Consider the following 18,211-nt stretch of genomic DNA (forward strand, 5'->3'; position numbering starts at 1 on the left):
TTGATTGATTCTCTAACACAGGCAAGCTACTAGATCAGGCCAAAGCCTGCCTCCTTCCCTCTGCTCCCTGATCACCTCCCATGACCTGAGGCAGAGCATATGGAGCAATCACAGCCCCCATCCTGGCTGCTCTCCCCCTGGTTCCAGCACCCAAATACTACATGGCTCTCAGCAGTGAGATGTAGCTGCCCCTGAGTTACATCCCCATGGGGACTGGACAGGCTGGTTGGTTATTTAAAAATAAATACATAAATAAATAAGCTTAAAAGGGAAGGAACTAACATTTCTATATATAACAGGGTAGTGTAAGTTTGTCCCAGGGGTCACTTGGGGAGATTTGGGCTTGGGTGAATGTGAGCATGGTAATGCTGGTTCCTGGCTGGGATAGCTCTATGGAATGGGACTTGCAAGGACTGCCTGCTCAGTGCTTTCTTTTGCATATGATAAGAAATTAAAAGTGTTAAAATTAAGGCATAAGCAGAGATTTTGTTGGGTGGACATGAGCAATCAGAATCGATATAATGCATCCTTCATTTCAGTACCTCCTAGGTCACCCATCTTTGGCTTCAACATACAAAACTTGTGTCAGATACCCTTTATGGTTGAGGTATTCCCACATGGTACAGAGAAGGTAAGCTATGTCCAAGATTTGCTGTCATATTGTGGTGTGCTCTTGATTTAGTTTTAACTTCCCCCCCCCCCCCCCCCCTCCACTTTTTGATCATGTGCTACAATTAACCAGAGAGCTAAGCTAAAGTAACTGTTAGAAATCATCCTGTGGTACATCTGTAATACTCCCAACAGGGGAGACAAAATGCCTAGATCTGCACAATGTTAATGGTGTCAGTCAAAACCAGCCTGCATCTGATGCATGTGAAATGAGTGGCCTTTTCTGGTTTGCTCCTGAAGTAGAATGAGGCTCTATTTCTGTCCTGCTAAGCTCAAAAAACCCCATCTTTAAGGAAGGCAGAAATGACTTGCTGCTGAATTGCCGCATTGCTGGTGAGTCCGTGGTTCAGCAAAGCAGATAAACAATGTTAGCACAGGGATATTGTCTCAAAGATAAAGCAAGAGAGGTTTTAAACAATTCTCAGCTTTTTTTTCCTTTGATTTTTTTTTTTCTTTGATAGTCTTTTCAAATTTAGGCCCTAAAGGTCATCTGTGAAAGGTCATTTCAAGTGAAGTTAGATATTTAACACAGACTTAAAAAAAAGTGCACAGACAGCAGCTCCATCGGCCCCCAGGTGGGTGACAGTGAAGCAGCTGTCCCTCTGGCCACATGGCTTCTTGGCTATGGAGAAGATGTAAATAGTAGCCATTGTCTTGAAACTACATTTTTATTAGTAATAGGGTCAGTTTCATACAACTAAACTGCTAGGGAGTTACTACATGGTCATACTAGTTTCTCCATGTGCAGCCTCTGAATTGAGAGTCTTTCTACAAAACTAAACAAAACAAACAACCCAAAAAACAACCAACCAACAAAACCCCACCATTTTTTGCTTTGACCTTACTACCTCTTACCAATAGGAATACCCTTGCAATCCTCTCAGCATATGTTTATCCCCAGTACTCCCTCAAGGACTTTCTGAAATGCCTTCTTCTAGAAAGCGCTTCCCAAGATGACTGTCAGCTGTAAATCAAATTATACTTGAGCTGCATTATTTCTATCTGAATTAGAACTAAGTGATGCTTACAGCACTGATTTAGACTGATTATCTACGGCTCAAACCAACTACTGAGTGACAACACAGACTCCATTCCTGAAGAAATTTATGACGCTGATCTCTTAAGATGGAAACTGTAGCACAGAGTAACAGACATTTAAATTGCTCCTCTTCTGTGAGGACCTGCGCATTCAGATTAAGTGCTGAAAAATTCTGTTTCTCTTTCATTCCCTTGGCTCCCAGTTCCTTGGCCCCCAGTTGCCTTGAATGATTAGAAAAATTTTCAGAGCTGATCCTTCAATGACTATGCATACACCATAATTGAATAGCATTAAGCTATTCAACATTTCTGTGGTTCCTGATTGCTCATAGAATAAAAAACTTCAGTTGTGCAATTACTCTGAGCAGATACAGAGGGCAAGTCATGGCTAAAATCTTTTTGTCTTTTTTTTTTTCTTCGTGGCTTTGCGTGTCATTCTTAAAGGGCTGATAGCCTTCCCAAGCTGGTGACTTTAAAACAATAGTGCTTTACTGCACACTGCACATGAATCTTGTGTAAGCTTCCTCTGACTCATGCCATTCCATAAATATTTAATGGACATTTTATTCAGAAAAAGGAAGCACACAGCGTACAATTTAAGTAGAAACAAATGACGTTTGGTGCCTATTTTATAAGACATGTTCTTGTGATAAAGGCAAATCATAAAATGGTTTATTTTTCCTGATAACCAGTATTCCACTATTAGATTTTGATGATTGCTGACTTTGATAACTGTCTGGTGTGGCCATTGAGCTAGACTGGGTTAGATTTTCTCTTATACCATCCACATATTTAAGGGGCCATTGAAGGACAACTTAAGGTTTTGTGCCACTTTCACTACACTCAGTGGTAGTAAGCTTAACTTATTCTGTTTTACAACTAATCAAAACAAAAAGCTGGAACTTCACATGACCTGAGGGGAACAGATGAGCAGAAGAGGTGTGGAAGGGAAGAGGGAAGCCTTCTCCTGGTGGCCCTGCAGTGTGTGCCCTGCAGTGGGCATCGCAGGCTGGGAGCTATCCCACACCTCCAGGTGTCCCCACTGCTCCCTGATGGGCTGCACATTTGGCTGGCTCGTGGGCTTTCTCCCAGCCTCTAAGTTTACTCGCTTGTAGATCAATTTAATCCTTCTATGCCACAAGAACATTTTGTGAGTCAAGTAATTCATTAACAGATCTCTTTAAGCTCATCAGTGAAACCCATTACAAAAATTGCAAAGTATCAATCGTGAAGATGAAGAATGCAGCTCCTGGCTGCATCTCCTTCTGCTGTTGTCCTTTCCTGCCTCTGTCCCAGTTTAGCTCTACTCATGCTGTAATACAGTTTGAAGGGTGCATGAGACTCAGCCTCTGCCTGAGCAGTTCCTGTGTGAGGCCAGTACACTTGCTGTAGTTATTACTCTCCATAGGTTATTATGGAATTTCTGAAAACATACAGATGCTCACCAAGGCGGTTCACTGAGGAATGGTAATGTTAAAGACTGTGAGAGCTGTTTGAGCTGATGTTGGGTCAGCCATTGCATTTACTTGGTGTGGACTGAGCTGGTTTTCCACACGCCAAGTCCGTTTGATCAGAGCACACATCTTTCTTTGCTATTCTGTCACGGTGAAGATGCGCTGCAGCTGTGAAGGATCAGTCCGGGGCCTCTCTTACACCACGACTGCCAATTGTGTCAGATGCTGTGTGGTGGTTTTGTGCTGTGGATTCCCCTAACCACCAGAGACCGAGGAGAGACCACCAAGCTTGTTACACTTATAGCTATTTCAAAATTAAACTCTGGTTTCAAAGTAAAAGCCTAATACCGAGTCCATTCAGCTCTGATATTATTATTATTTTTTCCCTTTTGGGCTTGCTTTATCTGGACTGCTCTGCAGTATCTGTCCAAGGAAAACTTTGAGCCTTTCTCCCTGCCATACACAGATTTTAGCGGGGAGTTTTCTTCAAGACAGCTTTTCATAGAGGATTGGATTGCTGTTGCTATGATGGTTTTACAATCTGTACCAGTTCTGTCTTTTGGACTTGATTCTGAAAAGTATTGGACAGCCTCAACACCTACTCCCATGAGTGACCAGAATTAGAATTACTCAGCATGCCAGGCATTCGTACTATAGGTACTCAGTCAAAGAAAATATTTGGAGAAGAAAATGCAGAATGAATCAAAAGAAAGAGCAAGGGAACATGGTGCCAGATAAATGCAGTCAGAATTATGACTGCTAGACAGAACTGTTTCCAGCTTCTAAATTTTATCTAGACTGTGGTGATAAAGACAGACTATCAGCATGTATGCCAAACTAGCTGTCTTCCTTCAAAGCGTGAGTTTATATTGGATGGATCCAGAAGGTGTCTGAGGCTTAATCTTAGAAATAGTACTTCAACAGAAATAAAGTGCTCAGGAAACAAAAGACAAATGATCTTTCTGAACTCTTTTTTTTTTTTTTTTTTTTTTGATCCTCCCGTGTAAACAAGAGACAATACAACCTTCTGGGACTCTTGCTAGCCAGCAGTCTCAAAACTGCAATGAAAGAAGGATTTCAAAACTATTTCACAATTGCGTTTGGATGAAACATGTGTTTACTGTATGTAAATGAACAAGACATTCTGTTCTTTTAGGACTCATCAGACCCTCACTGTGTTAGACTATTTGGCGTACTCAGGAAAGGGGTCTTCTTCAGAAGATGCTGGACTGACAAATAGTTGTTTTTCACTGGATGTTTCCAGACTATTTAAAAAAAAAAAAAAAAAGGAAAGAAAGAAAGAAAAAGAGAAAAAGTACCAAAGTGCAATTTTTTGGCTCAGAAGTCACTTAACTTGATGCTCACTTGTTTTGTTAGCTACAAATAATGACAAAATAAGTTACTTAATGAAAGAAATGTGGAGTCTGAGTTTCCTGTGACAATAAATCTCTCTTGTACTGTTCACATTTTAAAGCAGTATGTACTCAAAATGTGACCAGTCCCAACAGCTTGAAGCGGTTGATTTCTCTGCTTGAGAATTCCCTTTAATAGCTTGGATGCCCACATGTTGCCAGTGTATGGCATGGCATGTGTGCCAGCAAGCCTCTTCCCAATTAACCCAGTGAAAATGCAGGATCCACTGCAGATGGGGGAAGTTGATCCTTCACCCAGCTGCTTGTGTAAGGAAGCTGTTTAGCTACACAATTTATTTCTCTGCTTTTCTGTTCATTGTTAGCTTCTCAGTTGTTGAGTTATGGAGGTTACACCACTGCAGGGGTACTCTTCATCTTGGCCATTATTTCTGGGTGCAATCAGGGAACAAAACTGTATAGGACTGCAAGTCTACGTGGACCAAAGGCTGCTCTTCTGTGAGTCTTGCTGCAAAGAGGAACTGCTGCAGATCAGAGACTGGGGTGCCTTGGCACAGGGGTGAAATAAAGGGCGTTTTATTGTTCGTAAGTCTCCTCTGCATTGCTGTTCGAACACCTCTGCTGTTCTTAGAAGAACTCCAGCTTGTGTTCATCTCAGCTGGGGCAGAGGCTAGGAGCCTCATTTAGGAGGCTTTCTGGAAACTGCTGATAGATGTTTTTTCAGGCTAGCCTTGGAAAGTGTTGAGGAACAAATGTGGAGCTGAGTAGTGATTTACCGTTCCCAGGCCAACAAGCAACAACAGTTACGTGCTAGGATGGCCGACACTACGCTATAACCCACAAGGCTCCTCAGCTTGGGCTGGATCTGGTTCTTACCACTGTCTCTTGCAGATACTCTGGCCTGGCTGGGCCATGCTTGACTGAAGGCCACAGGGAGCAGTGAGGGACGATGGCAGAAGTAATTCTCTGCCTCGGTTCACAATTCCACTACTGGCTGTCTTAGTGAGCAACTGCTTTTATCACTCTTTTTCATCTTTATGGCATGAATCTTATCACTTCAAACAAGTTTGAGGTGACAGAATCATGCTTGTCAGGAAATCTTCCTCCGTGTTGTATAAAGACTATTTTTTTTGGCTTTATATGGGAATATTCAACTATCTGATTGTGTAGATTTTCCCCTGCTCTAATCCCACACTAATGGTGCTTCTAGTGAGGGGAAGAATGCAGCCCTTGCTTTTTCCTCTTACAACTGTGTCTCTGGAATGTTGTTCTGCTCAGCAAGCACAGTTTACAGCAAAACATGGGTATCTTTCCCTCGTTTGATCCCTCTACACAAATTCACCAGAATACTGCACAATCACCAGTCCTGCAGTGCTTTCTGTAGCAACTCTCAGTTTAAATGTTATACCAAGGAAAAGCATTATAAACATGTGCTGGTTCCCTAGCACAGTCTGCTGTTACAATTTATGAAACTTTAAGGGTATTACAGTACTGCATCATCTTCTCCCCAAGCATAGCGACAGGTTTTGCAAGGTACTGAGTATCAATTCTTGCTGGAGCCACTGGGACACAAGAGATTGAGGAGTGAAGATTAGAGGCCAGGTTGACGCATCTAAACACAAACCAGAAGGTCCAAGGCAAGTTCATTTCAAGTTCTGAAAAGTTTGAAAATCTCAGTTTTACCTTCAAGACAACTTCTCAGCAATATTAGATGCGTCTACAAGAATATGTCAGTTGAGAAAAACTGTGCTTTTGAAGCTGGTTTTCTGAACCCATGGCCTACCGTGTGCTGGTTCTCCCTGTTCACTGGTCTCGCAGTGCCCAGGCTGGGTTCCTTTTACAAACGGATAACACAGCAGGCAGCTCCAGGAGGACACCTCACATACTGTAGGAGCTAATCAGCACTCAGCCCATGGGACTAGGCTGAAGTTAACTTTAAGACCCCTGAGATGTGTAAACCATGGTGTTAGGTCCTCACCACTAATTGCTTTGGTCTTCATAGCCATAGCTATCGCTTCCCACAGGTGCTAATAGAGTTGTCATCAGCTTTAGCTTGAGTTTCAGAGGTGCAGGGTATTCCTCTCTCTCATTGAAATCAGCTGTGAGTGCTCAACATTATTATTATTATTATTTTTTTTTGAAAATAAACAGTAGGCCCACATTCCAGAAAATCATGTAGCCTGTGAAAGGTGTACAGATTTTCCAGAGAAATTCAGTTCTCTTTGAGTTAATAGAAGAACAAAATCTGAAAAATAAATTCTCAGCAGCTTTCTTTTGTGACACATTTAAAATAAATATTTTTGTTTGATAAGTTGCATTACTTTAAAGTCTGCAGGTTATTCTGGACTTTTTTTTCAGACTTCTTTTGCTACATACTTCTTTTGCCAATCTATAAATCCAACATCATAGAGAAAATCTTTTTGAATCATGAAAATATCTAAAAGCACAATAAACATGCCATTAGGAACTGTCAAAGAAACACTCTTCCAAAAGATCACAGTGTCAGCTGTTGTACATTCATATAGTAATACAGGGCAGAGACTACCAAAGAGAGTAAAATTATTTTTAAATAACATGTGAATACTTATTTAGCCATGTACTGAGCAGATGCTACAAGCCTCTATACAAAACTGATGCAGACTTCAAAATCCCTTTTGACTCTATGATGCAGGGATTAATACCTCTAGCTACACACAGATACTTTCTATACCTTCTGGCATTTGTGTAGCTCTGCTTTTGAGCAAACTGTTTATCTTTTGGAACAAGCTAGTCCTGCTTTTGGTATGGTTTTATTGCCCTGTACTATTTGCTGGCTCCCTTTCATCTCCCTTCCATCTCTCTATTCCTGTCAGTTGGCTTCTTTCTTTGTGTATTATACTCACACTAAAATATGGAATTTGCAGCATCTGGCTGTTCCTGGATGTTTCCTGCCATCTCTTCTGTTCCTTTACATATTCAGGATGTTTGGCAATCTTTTACCCACGAACTTCACAAGCCAGATGGGGGGATTTTCCTCTAACACCTTGCTGATTAGCCTGCTTTGTGGAACTGGAGGATGGGGCCAGCAGCTTCCAAGCAGCTTGAAGTATCACTGCAGGAATGCTGGCACATCACCTCCTTCATGGTCCAAACCACTCGAGTAAATAATGAAATTGCTTTTAATTAAATGTTCAGCATAAATGATAGCACAGTTAGTTATTACACTGGCTAGCAGAGGTTAAACCACAGAAGTTCTAAAATTAGCTTTACACTGGATGCACTTTTCAAACATCCTCGCTGGGCTGAATTTCTCAGGAGAAGGCAGGACTGGTGCGAGGCTGTTATTCAAGAAGCTAATGGATCTACATCAGTACAGCTTCTCGGTTCATCCAGCTCAGTCCCCTTGCTGGTTCCCCACTACAGTGGCAGAAAAGGAGTTGCCAGGTATTGACTACAGCCTGGTGTAGCTAATAATGTAAGCCTATTTTATCACAAACACACACACACAAAAATAAAAATATATATATTTCAAATGTGGTCTATTGTTTGATCTATTCACAGGGCATGTGCATTAAAATACAGTGTCTGAACAGATGCATACAAGGAGACTGTGACTCTGGAACAGGCCTATTGCATCTGTGATCAGGACAATGCTAGCTCAAGCAGCTAGTTTGAGTGTGATATACAACCCAGTCCTATCAGCATGAATAGGACATACGGCCCTAAGGTTTAACAATCTGCAGCAACACAATGATTGGTCATTAATATAGGCAACGTCTCTTAGGACATCAAGTCCATGACCAGCTTAACGTACCTGTTGGTGGCTCTAGGGCAGATGTGGGCTGCTGTTATCCCAGTCAAAATACAGGATGGTAGCGTTAACACATGACCATGATGCATTCCCTATACATCTAAACACATATACATACTCCACAGAATTTTATGACCTTGCCAGATACTATAAGGAGTGGGGGAGGCTGCTGGCAGAGATGGGGAAGAGACACGGAAACAGGTCTTCTAAGGATGATTCATACCATCTTCATCAGAGGATGTGAAAGGGGAACTTGCTACAGTGTGACCACATCTGCCAAATGTGCACTACAAAATTGTGCTGAGACTTCTTTTCTGGAAAAGCCCAAACAAGTCAGTGTCTCCAGACCAACTCCTTATCCTCTGTTAGCTATAATTCTGAGCTAATGAACCTGAACAGAGTAACCAGCATGCAGCTTTGGATGGAAAAATATAACAGGGTAGCAATCTGAATAAATCTGTGATGGCAATCACAGCAAGACAAAATGTACAAAACTTGCAGAATGAAGACTACGTGATCTTCCCTGTCTTCTTCCATTAAAAATCAGCTCAGTAGTTTTCCAGTGTACACACAACCTGGCCAAAGAACTAAACCCGTTTTTCAATATGCAGCCATCAAGACAATACTCAGATATTAAGAGCCTGGAGATCACTGAGATTGCTGAAAAATCCCCTTAGCCCATGCTAGTTGGCAATTAGAGAAAATCACAGTGTGAAATTTTAGCTTTTAGTTGTTTTCATTATTTGTTCTACAATCATTCTTACTCAACTGTTACTTTTTAATCTGGACATTTTTTTTAAAACATTTTTGAATTTGTTCCAAGTCCACTGCCTCTAAAGCTAAAGTTAGGCAAACTAGCCAAGCAGAGAACTGATGTAAAAGGAAATGGTTTTGAAATACCAGTGACTGTAGCCTACAACAGGCAGAAGTACTATGCACTTTACTCAATCAGTCACTTTAATTGATAGCTGCTGGCCCATATTTCAAATATGCAGTGAAATGAATTACACACAGTTATTGTGACCTTGCAAAATAAATAGCAATGCCTTGAAGACATACTAAAAACATATAAGGAAGTAGAACTGTTTTCTCTGTTTTGTAAAACATTTCATTCAATGACAAAAAGCCAAGGAATACATTTTTCTAGATGATTTAAGATGCAGTATGCTGATGCTTCTCTTCCAATAGCAACAATTAAAATAGCTTGCTTGTGTAACCAAAGCGTAGACATTATTTTTACTATTAACCCATGTTTCTTTAAACAGGATTTGTATGGTTTTTTTCTCCCTCTTTTTGTTCCATAACCTAATACTCAGATAGTAATTAGTGATAAATCTACACAAGAAAGTTCCGCTCACAACTCAATACATATGCCTTCAAACTTAAAGCTGCTTTTCCATTGAAGTCTTTTCATAATGTTTTAAGGAAACAGGCAGGCTAAAGCATTTTGGGCTCTCAGCCAAGGCTTCCCTAAAAGTCAGAAATGTGCTCAGGTCAATATTTTCAGTAGCACTGTTTAAAAGCTATTGCTTGAAGAATCATTTATAACCTGCAGTTTAAACACAAATGTGGGCTCTTCTTAGCTAAGGAGTGCTTTGCAAGCTCCAGATCTTCATTTGATCATGTCAGTTAATTCTACCAGTCACTTGCCTGAATAAATAAATAAACATGAATCTGAATACATATGAACCTCCTCTTTGATGCAGAGCAAAAGAATTGCATTGCTTTAGTGCAAGAGGCTGTATTCATGCCCAAAGAACGAATGCTGCTGCTGCTTGGGTGAATAAACAGATGAGAGTCATTTCAGCCTATGCTCCATTAAAAATAGTGGAAGGACACACTCACTGAATTAGAAAATGTAGAAATAAGAAAAATAATATATTTTTTTCAGTATTTCAGTTTTTAGTATAGAGATTTAAAACAAAACCTTTCAGAATGATGACAGAAGCCTTTGGGGAATGGGACTGAACCTCCACTTCGCAGATCAGGGAAGCTGCCCTAAGCAGTGGTGACAGCATCTGTATTCTTGTCCTACTGTGGCAAAGGTGGACATGTGAAAGCCTAACCAGCGTGTCTTAATAAGGGATGGGTGATCTTTCCTAAAAAGTCATTATTCGCTAACATGTACCACTCAGTAGTGTAACATTTTTGGGCAACATTTTCATACAGCTTTATTGTGCAGTTAATACTAGTTAATACTTGGTTCTTCAGTTGTTCTTGGATGCTCTTAACTTCTAGAAGACCATAGCAAGGCAGAACTGTCCTGGGGCTATTCTATACTACATCAGTAATGAACTGCTCAGCCCTGGAGGTTCAGAAATAGAAACGTAATGTTAAGAAAACTTTTTCCCCTCCTTGTGTAGGCATGGTGGTCCTACAGATTGGAGCCAATACTTCTAGAGGTATCAGCCTTGTACTAGTGATTGTGTCTCTGCCAAGAGAAGCTCACACCCACAACTCCACGTGAAATCAGCTCTAGCTTTTAGCTATTGCCTCTTGAATGGATTAGACTTGTTGGGCTTCTCTGATTTGCTTGGCAACTTTATGTAATGAATGCATTTTAGGCTGGTTTAAATAAATATGATTTTTTTTTCAATTCCTTAATAATCAGAAGATGCAACAATTAATAGAGCTCCCATTACGAAACGCTGCAGTCTCTTCATTTTGTCAGAAAGAATTATTAAGGAGAGCAAAGGTCACACACATTGGAAATGTGCTTCTGCTAAAGCAGCTTATTCCTGGAAGAATAAACACAGACAGTACTGAATTACTTTGTCATCATTAGAAATTGTCAGAGTCCCATAGTGCCTGGGAGAGCAGAGAGGTTGGCAACCACACAGCACCAGGAAAGAAATGCTCGCATTGAAAAATACAATGAACTTTTTAGTCTAGTGCACATAGCAATCTTCAGCTAATAGTAATGGCTAAGAGGGGTTGCTGGGAAGGAGCACAGTTTTTAGCTGCTGCAGTGACTAATGTGGGAGAAGGTTGCTGGCAAAAAGACTCTCCTTGGTGTCGCACCTTAGTGACATCATTTCTCGGTGAACGGCCAAGGAACTTTTTTTGAGAAAAACAGATAACGAATGTAAATATTTTCCCAGGAAATAGAAAAACAGTCTTGTAAGTATTAATTCCCCATTTAAATGGTACAAAAGACAAGTTTCTATGATTCACTTTTTTTTTTTTTTTTTAAACATGAAAATGGGATGTGGAAATGACAGTAATTTTAAAATTAATTAATAACATAGCAAAAAAAAATTTAATGGACAACTTGACACTACAGATAATAAAGGTAATTTTAAAAATCCTTTCCAGATTTTAGACTGAAATAATTGCTAGAATATTTTTAATGATCTCTAGCAATAATATAGAGAAGATAGTAAATTTATTTATAACTGGTGTCTCGCAGCACAAACTTGTGCAGGTGCGACTGCCTCCAGTCACTACCTTCATTAAGGCTGCAGTAATCCTCTGCCACTGCCACACTAAAGCTTTCATCAAGTCCCATGCTTCTTTGGAAGATGCTCACTGTATTCACCTTTTCTTTCTAAAGAGAAACACCTTTCCTTGTCCTTTCCTGTCTCACTTCCATTAGCCAGATGGAAGGTAGCTTGGACTGTTCGAGGCATATGACGTATAGCTCCTTGGTCCTTTCTGTTCCCTGTGTGGATAACAACATTTCAGTCTCTCTGTCTCCAAAGCAACTGAATTTTAATTTGACCCAACTGCAGTGTCCACACCAGCAGGGCAGGTGAGAAAAATGTACTTAGTAGCCTGTGTTTTCAAATCCTCCCTAATGATCACTTGTACAAAGTGACCTCCTTTCTCAGGGCTGCCGTGAGCCATCACAAATACTTATGGACCATAAAGGTCTGACTGACCAGCCAGTATTATAACCTGTTTCTGATATAATTTCCCCTCAGTACAAATGCAGGTATGTAATTTTATTTTAATAAAATCAACACTTTCCCTTTTGTGTTCCAAAAGAATGCTTTTTTTAGGGAAAAAAAAATGCAAAAACACCATAAAAAGAAAAATAATGGATTCTTCACAGTCTGATAGCTGTAATATAAAAAATATATATATATATAAAAGAAAGAGTACCATTGCTACATAACTGATTTTATATTTCTGTCTCCTCAGAACTTTCAAAAAGATTATGGAATTTGGGCACCAACATAATTTCCATCTAACTATGAAGGTAAATATCAACTCTCTTTAACTGGCCCCCATAAATACTATATCCTTGACTCCCATTTTAAAGTTCGACAAAAAAGACATCATTGTCCAAGTCATAATTGCTCACAATACAGTTGATAATTCATTATGTCAGGAATTCTGGAATCTTTAAATATGTGTGCACATACATATACGTGTATCATACATGCAGTAGGGATGAATTACTGAAGCTTCCAGGCAGGATGCCTAACAGTCACCGCTCCCAGCTATGGGGTGTTCCTTAGCGTCACACAATCGCTAAGGGAAAGGGACCAGAGGGAAGGTATCTATTCAGCACTAATATTTTCATAGTTGCTGGGGAGCTTACAGAGAAATGGCATTCAAAGACTACATGGGCAATTATTCAGATTGGTTTTATCTGAGAATTGCGCAGATGTCATGGGTCTCTAGGTAACTGGAGTACCACCGTGAAGATGAGTACGGGTAGAACTGGGCCCATCACTGCCAGCTGCTTAGATCAGAATAAGAAATTAGAACCACATGAGCATTTAACAGGATAGAATATAGTGCAAGAGGGAAAGAAATGAAAAAATAAAACTACTACTATGGAAAACTATGAACTTTGATAGTTTCTGAAACTTTCTTTGTCCTAGAATCTGCCAGAACTCTCTCGAGTCTTGTTCCTGTCATTTCAGTGATTCAAAATAAGAAAGAATGCAGCATTTAAAATGTTTGGCTCATAGGAAATAGCTTGTTAGAACATAAGGCAGCTTTCTGGGGTACATTTTTCATGTTCTGCTACAAGAAGATCAAAACATTGTGAAGGATGTGTATTCAGCTGAGAAATGATAAAAATGCCACTTCTAGCTTAAGACATACTTTTGATGTTACATCTACTGCACATCTAAAACTGTCAGGCTACAATGAAATTTGTCACCTATATTTTACACTTGTATTAAGTGAGAACATGAGAATTGACCTCTAGTAACACCATGTTTGACAATTCTTGTACATATAACTGTTACCAAAATGATTTTATAAGCCAAGGCTGTCAAACACATCCTGTTGTAATCTTTTGGGAGACAGAATGCTACACTGTATTTTTAAAGCCATTTTTACAGCCTTAAAATATTCTCTCAGGTCATATTAAATCATTTGCAGTGAATTATTTTGTTAGGCAGAAGAGCTTGTCAATGCTGAAACTGAGAATTGCTCTGTCAAGTTAGAGGTACAAAAAAAAAATCTGATTTGTAATTGAATCCATGTATTCTTTGCAATGAAGTAGCTGATCTAAAAGAAAGCAAACTGAAATGTTTAAAAGTACAAGAGACAAGTGAAATTCCGCCTGTCTAGCTTCTAACTTCAAAAGCCATAACAGCATGGATCAGACTTGTACATGAAACTGTGCAATTTTACATTTCTTTTTGTACGGTTTTTATTGCTGCACAGCCTGTGCTTGGGCACCACCGGAGCCAAGTTAGCATTTGCTTAACTCAGTCTTGATAGTCTGAGCTTAATCCTCTGCTTAAAATTGGGTGTATGCCAGAGAGCAGAGTTTAGCTGAGGATTTCACATGCATACTTTACACCAGAACACATTGCAAATATTGAAAATAGTGATCTGGGGGATTGTGCCATATTCCCAATACTTTTGTGAAGGCACAGCATAATTTCCAGATTAAATGCAAATTGACCAAAGCCTGTTACATTCACTCAAAATGAGAGTCACAAGGAAAAAGAACTATCCTTGCTATGCAGATATAAATTTAGGATGATATTTAAGAAAATGTACAATGTAAATCCAACACAATCCATTTTCCCTAGACTTTCTTCTCCAAAAAATGATGTTAATTAACTCGTGGGAAATGAAGCCCAGCATGTGCAGGCTGCCATTAATGAAAAGGGAGCTGGCTGCATTAGGCCTGGCCCAGGTACTTCATGGAGAAGGGGGCAGCAGGGGGAGATGGGCCACCAGCACGCAGCGCTGCCAGCTCTCACCTCTTGACTTTAGTTGTACACAATCTTTGTATTGAATGGGAACTCTGTACTTTAAGCACAGAATAACATTGTATAACTAACTTGAAAAATGGGTGTAACTTCAGTTTAAGCCTGTTGGTAATCCCACATTTCCCTGTGTTAATTTCTTTTTCTTCTGATGACATATATCACCTGTCAGCACTGCGGAAGGACACTCTGAATCAGCCTCTGTTCCCCAGTGGTTCAGCGCTTTGAGGCTGCTCGTTAGAAAGCTTCTTCTGACAGTAATTTATAGTCCAGCATTCCAGCGAGCTAATTGCAGGTAACATGCCTGGAAAGGCAACTAGACAGTTCCCACTCACCCTGTGAGGAAACGTAATTATGTTAATTACCACAGCTCTCTGATGCGCTCCTCTCGGCCCTGCCCAGCCGTGGGGACAATTTCCAACCTGGCTCCTGCAGGCAGCAGCACCGCTTTTGGCTCCAGGGGAGGTCTGCTTTGCCAGGGCCTTCGCGCACGTCACCATCTCTTGTTAAATCAGTTGTGAGGTTACTGTCCTCACAGTATCTTTTCAGAACATTATTCAGAAAAAGAAATGCCTTCATCTCCCTTCCTTTTCACTGAGTTTTCCTGTGAAATAGGGTATCCTGCTAAGGTTCACCTATTTTATGCCAGTCAAATCCTGTATTTTGAATGACATTTTTGCTTGACATTGGTGTGCTTCCCAGAGCTACACTCAGTTGAGGTGAGCTCATTATCGATACTTTTTGTGTTCCTCAAATTCCTCTCAGTACTGATGCTAACTTTTTGAAAGAGTACTGTGATCCTTTCCGTTTAGGTCTTGCAGAGGACGTGGTGATCAGTCATCCGTCTCGTGCTGAAATCTCCTGTTACACGGACCTTCTGGCAATTCCATTTTCTCTTCATTTTTTCATAAAACATCTGAGATGAGCCCAGTACCTACTGCACTGACACACTGCAACCATGGCACTTCAGCCCTGGGCTGACAGACAATTCTGTCTGCAGTAGCTCAAAAGCAGATGTATTCAAGTGTGTGTCTTTTTCTAAGCTGCTTTGATGATGACATCTATGAATTTGTTTTCTCCCTGTTATTATGCACTATAAAATCTCACTTTATCTTTACTTCCTGTTTTAAAATGATTAGAAGTCTAATGTATTTTGATAACATGAAATGTGCCAGCTGGGCTGAAATGAAATTTGCTTTGATTCAAGCATTTCTCTCTATTAATCTTCATACTGTGTTTTAGAGATGTCTGTTTGGTTTGTTTAGTTATATTTACCTAAGTTGTGCATAATATGTGCTGTGTTTGATTCTCCATTCACACCCACATGTATAAATTCAGAATAACTGCTGCAAAGCCAAGGAAATTATACCTTAGATCCAGTTGTAAGAAAGGGAACTGCAGCTTTGAGCTTGAGTCTTTAATCACATTTGCATCCAGTGGATTTGGCTTTTTATATCAACTAGTGCATTTCACTGGCAGATATTTATAATCTAACACAGTGATGTAAGCACGTGCACAGAACAGATTACAAATAGTAGTCGTAGAATTAAAAATAAATCCTCCTGTAGCAAGAATATTTCTTTACTTCACATTCAGTCTCCCATATGATTTTGCTCAGATTTCTGCTAACAAAACTCTGAGTTTATACGTAAATATTAGAACATGTTCAAGACTATTTTCAAGTCTAAAAAAAATACCATTGCTATAATGTAACAGGGTTGAGGATGCTTGTAACTCTGCAACTATCATATCTGGAGTATTGTGTTTGAAGAAATGTGAGTTTCAGATCCTCAGTAGTGTCTTTTCCTCTGGCGTATGAGTGATCTTTTTTTTTTTTTACATTTTGGTATGTACAAGTGGCCTCATTTCTGATGGAAGTGTCCACAGTTAGCATTTGGACCCACTGCTTGTTTGCTGTTTGATAAATGGGTCCTCTGTCAAAATGTCTTGCCCAAATTAGTGGAATGCTTAGACTCCACATCTTTATACAAGGTTGAGGAGTGGGGAATCATTACTGGGACTGCTTAAAAGAGGAAATAGCAATGTGGAAATCTATGTCCTGAGGGCATACAGTGCTCTGAGAGTCTATTGAAAATAAATAAGTTTAAATAAAAATAACACAACTCACAGGAACTGCGCAGAGTAGATACAAATGCAGCTTATCCAGCAGACGGCATCTGGTGACAGTGGCAGAGGCAACAAGCCATGACTTTTAGTTTATCTATCATTGAACACAGACCCAAACAGTGTTGAACTTTACTCAGAGATCATCCATTCAACTCCAAACCATTAATGACTTTTCCTAGTGGGAGACAGAGTGTGTTGGTGTGCACCAATACAGAAAACTTAGAAATATTGCTCTGAAAGAGACATTGTGTCTGACGGGCAAAGGTTGTTTTCCAGCAAACAGTATTTTACTGCCTGGAGTTGAGGGTAGCACGTTGATCATGTACACGTGCAGTGTGCTCTGTCAGATCTCCTCCAGAGTTGTCTTTTCTTCAGGAGCTGTTTCTTCCTTTCAGAGCAGATGTGAGGGAGATCACTTGCCATCTCCCATATGCTTTGTCACAAACATGATACCCCTAAATTGTGCCTCAAGACATGGAGTCCTGTCACACCGGTTAACTAAAGCTGGAAGGTCACTTTACTTCTCTTTACCTGAAACAGAATTAACCCCCTTGGAAATGCTAAAAATTTCTTTTTGGCATCCTCAGAGTGAAAGAGAGAGAAGATCTGAGGGGGGAAGTATATACTGGAATATTTATTACCTTGTCCTTGCCAGAAGAGCTAAAACATAATCTTTCTGGTCACTATTAGTAGCTGGGGTGAACTGAATTTATGGCTGTAAGTCACTTGCTTATTTTGGAAGGATATCTAAACTTATATATATTGGAATGGAGTTCAGGATGCTAGTGGTGGCATTTAAATGGCACAGTGAATCACAAGTTGAGAATATTATTCAATACCTTATATTGTATTATCATATTTGTGACTCATGGTTGATGACACCAGGTCTGGCAGTGTTCTGAATGATGCCTTCAGAAAGAACAATTTGGGTCATTTTCCTTAGGGTTATGCAGTCAAGGTGGTATGCACTCAGCTCACAGTGCTGTGTTATTACGGGACAACCAGCGTATTGCAATGGATGTGCTGTGTTTCACAAGCACTTGCAAAGAGACCTTCTTCCCAGTTTTCACCAGCTGTCCCAAACCGTAGCAAGAATTTCAAAATGAGATTCCTTGAAAGTATTGCATGCATTATATTATATACTTATTGCTTAAAAAAGCAGTTTTAATCCATGTCTCTCTTCTACTTCTCTGTGTAAATAGGGACAGAGAGGAGGCAGAAAGGAATCCAGTGGGTTGCATTGCTCTCACACCCTTCTGCAGCAGCCTCTCAGCCTATAACCCTGCCTGCTTCAGTGCTGTGTGGCTGCCAGGAACTGCGAGATTGGGCAAATAATAATGCTTCAGGTCCATACTGTGCAGGCAGCAATGACCATACCAGCAGCAAGGCGCTGGGGATTCAGGTTTCTCAAAATAAATACATTTTTAGCAGGAAGATGAAATAAAAAGAAGAAAAAATGGCACTTCTAATCAAGGAGATTAAAGAATGGTCCGTTGTATGTACTCAGAATACGCCTTGGAGGAACCACAGTCCAACAGGAAGAAAGTAACCGAGCTAACTATACCTAATATAGCCTAATTA

At 40.1% G+C, this 18,211-nt stretch overlaps 1 long non-coding RNA gene across 1 annotated transcript; it reads left to right on the forward strand.

Moving 5' to 3' along the window:
- The first annotated feature begins 537 nt into the window (after positions 1 to 537).
- LOC121074493 lies at positions 538 to 15,709 on the forward strand. The gene is made up of 3 exons (XR_005822382.1): positions 538 to 631; positions 12,465 to 12,522; positions 15,316 to 15,709. It is a non-coding gene; the product is annotated as an uncharacterized LOC121074493 (long non-coding RNA).
- The last annotated feature ends 2,502 nt before the right edge of the window (positions 15,710 to 18,211 follow it).

Source organism: Cygnus olor, chromosome 9 (assembly GCF_009769625.2).
Source record: "Cygnus olor isolate bCygOlo1 chromosome 9, bCygOlo1.pri.v2, whole genome shotgun sequence".
Lineage (NCBI taxonomy): Eukaryota > Metazoa > Chordata > Aves > Anseriformes > Anatidae > Cygnus > Cygnus olor.